The sequence below is a fragment of the Danio rerio genome, chromosome 6 (assembly GCF_052040795.2).
Source record: "Danio rerio strain M-AB ecotype USA chromosome 6, GRCz13ab, whole genome shotgun sequence".
NCBI lineage: Eukaryota > Metazoa > Chordata > Actinopteri > Cypriniformes > Danionidae > Danio > Danio rerio.
In genome coordinates this window covers 37,795,832-37,798,940 of record NC_141026.1, presented here as the reverse complement: position 1 = coordinate 37,798,940, position 3,109 = coordinate 37,795,832, and the positions used below count along the sequence as shown (strand labels likewise).

The window sequence follows — 3,109 nt, the reverse complement described above, 5'->3', positions numbered from 1 at the left end:
CATTATATTTTTTTCTGTTTAGATATGGCACTGACACAGCAGCAGGTTTTGGCTGAAGAAGAAAACAGCATTTCGGAGGAACATCTTGATCAGCACAGCCTTATGCTAAAAAATAAGCAAGACCAGTAAGCAACCAAGGTAAACTAATAAAAAAAAAAGTTGTGTGGAGGTTGTGGATTGTAGCATGGTATTCTTATCTGTATTTATCTGCTTTTTTATGGTTTCAATATAGAACACTGGGAGCTTGCCTGTGCAAACTGGACCCCATACAACAGTAAGTACTGTACATCTATTTGTTTCTCAATATAGTAATGTTACTTTTAATACAAAATGTGTCACATGTTTAGTTGCTAGCTAAATAAAATATTTGTTTCCCTTTTTAATAAACCATTTAGTAGGTTTTTTTTTCATCTTTGTGTCAGGGTTCTGCCACTTTGGTCTTGTAAATTCTTGTTTTGGTGGCAGAGCTCTGACACTACTCAATGTCTGGTCCTGTTTCTGTCTCTGTGTGCGCGTGCGCCGTCGTGGGTGTACGCAGAGTGTGCGCGCTGCCACATGATGTGGCCGCGCACGCTCTGCGTCCCTCAGACGCGCGCGCTCTTGTACTAGTGTTTGTGTTTGTTCTGTCAGCAGCGCGCTGCTTTATTCTCGGCGCCTCCGTCTAGTTGGTTTCAGTTTTGGTTGGCGCTGAGATGAAGCATGCGCGTTGCTTATGTGTGAGCGCACGGTAAGGTGTTTATCTATCGTGTGCTCGTGTCTTGCGTCTTTTGTCAAAGCACGTGGCTCGGTGTTTACATTGTGGTCACGTGCTTTTGTCGTGTGCTTCAGTGTTGTGTTATGTGAGCGCATGGCTTGTATTGTCTCTCTGTGTCATGCGCTTTCCCGTCTATTGTCTAGTCCCACCCTCCTTGTCAACCCATTATTAGTTAATTGTGTTCACCTGTGTGTCAATTTACTTTTTTGCTTTATAATCCCCCTCATGGTTTTCAGTCCTTTGCCAGTTCGTTGTCTACACTCCCCGTGTTCCTGGTCCAGTCTTGCCTTGTTCTTGTTGAGCCAAGTTTGTGTGTTTTGTTAATGTTTTCCCCCTCGGGGTAGTTTTGTTTTGCTTTTTATTTTTATTTTATTATTAATAAATACCCATTGTTTCTTTGCACTTGAGTCCTCGCTCCTTTTCCCCACCGCAACCGTGACACTTTGTTTATAATATTTTTGAGCAGATTGAGGTCTGTCATGGGTCAGACATTTCGTAATATAATAATTATTATTGGGATACATGCATTTGTCTATGTATTAAAAGTATTTTTCCCCATTTCATGTTGCCTAATTTTTTTTTTTTTTTTGTATAAATAATTCCAGAGGATGAAACAAAATGCACAGCAACAACCAGAGTGAGCCAGAAGAAGGCAGGAGAAGTAATGAAGAGAATGACAACCATGAACAACAGTGTGTTATCCTTCTTTCACCAGCTAACTGAGAACTTGGATTAGGTAAGACACTCTCAATAGTTGTATCAGTATTCAGTCTGTTTTAGTTTATTAGGAATACATAAAACAAATTGTCTAATCTGTCCTGCAGTTAATCAACCCATCACAAATGCTACAATGTTTTTGTAAAACCTTGTTGGGGAAAAAAATTAACAGGACATTCTGGTTAGTTATCTTTTAAACATGGTAGTGAGCAGGTTTTGAGCAGGAGCCAGTTGCTCAGTACCAGCTGAAAACTAGCCCAACCCAGCTGCCATGCTTCAAAATAATTAACCAGTATATGATTTATTTTTTTTAAACAAGCTTCTTCTATGCTCATGTTAGTCTGTTTCTCCTTATCCAGAGTTCTTCATAATCCTGGACTGGGCCAAATCCTGACCAGATGCTGTGGTGGTCACGGAGGAGTGATTCCTAAAAGACACATGTGATCAATGAGTTTCCGCATTGATCCAATGGGCCAGCCTGACCACCCGCTGGTGACCTTTCAAGCCTCCGGTGCCTATACTGCGGCCTTGCACAAGTTTGGCTAGAGGAGAACTGGTCTTGCCCAACTGAGCCTGGTTTCACTCAAGGGCTTTTATTCTACACTTTTGTCAGTTGGTGAAGTTTGTTCCATGCCACTGTCGCCACTCGTTCACTTGGCTTCGATTGGTGGATCGGTAGATTTGCTCTTCAGTGTTTGGAGTTTCAGCAGTAACATTTACTGCTTCAATTCTGAAAACTGGACTGAAGCAGCTTCAATTTACAAGAACTTCTATGTTAAGCTGCTTTGACATCATTGATCTACAGTGTAAAAGTGCAATAGAACTAAAGATGAATTGCATTTGAACATGTGAATTCAGACCTTGTTGAGCATTTGACACCGGAATTTGTAATATTTTAAAGTTGGGTTGTTTCTGAGTCGGCTAATAGTTACAAATATTTATTTTTCCAAAAATATGCAATTCAGACGTTTAAATTATTAATGTACATGTATGTTCTAGTGCTTTGTGTAATTTATTTATTTTTAATCTGTTGATTTTAATGCTTAATGTAATTTTCACACATTTTCCTTAAATGCTTTAAGCATTATTAATGTTTTAAAGAATGGAATATTTTGTAATTGTGTCTGGTTTAATGTCAGTAGTACTTGGTACAATTGGCTTTTTTTTTTCTCTCAACAATATGCAGGTCAGACACCTAAATTAATTTTGTACATGTATGTTCATGTGCTTTGTCGTTTTCAATGTTTTTTTTTCTTAAAATAAAATATTTTGAATGATTGAGATGTAATGTTTTTTACACATTTTTCTTAAATGTTTTAAGCATCTCCAATGTTTTAAATAAAGTGTTTATTTTGTTAATATTTTGTAATTGTGTTTTTTTTATGTCAATAGTATTAAAATAATATTAATACAATTATATTATAAAATATTTAAGACAAAATTAAAAGGTTTACAGTAGCTAACTGTTTACTTAGGTTTTTACAGTAGTTAACCATTTTCAGACACTACGGTAACATGCTGTAAATGGATTTACGGTTGTATACTGTAAATCTCAAATACAGTAACTTACTGGCAACAGTGTTGCCAGTAAGTTACTGTAAAAACCCTTTGAAATGTCTAACAGTGTGGCCTGTATTT

At 37.3% G+C, this 3,109-nt stretch overlaps 1 long non-coding RNA gene across 1 annotated transcript; it reads left to right on the top strand.

The window, feature by feature from the left end:
- Positions 1 to 586: 586 nt before the first annotated feature.
- LOC147843593 (uncharacterized) lies at positions 587 to 2,828 on the top strand. Its single transcript, XR_015493910.1, has 3 exons — positions 587 to 1,226; positions 1,360 to 1,490; positions 1,831 to 2,828. It is a non-coding gene; the product is annotated as an uncharacterized LOC147843593 (long non-coding RNA).
- Positions 2,829 to 3,109: the final 281 nt, after the last annotated feature.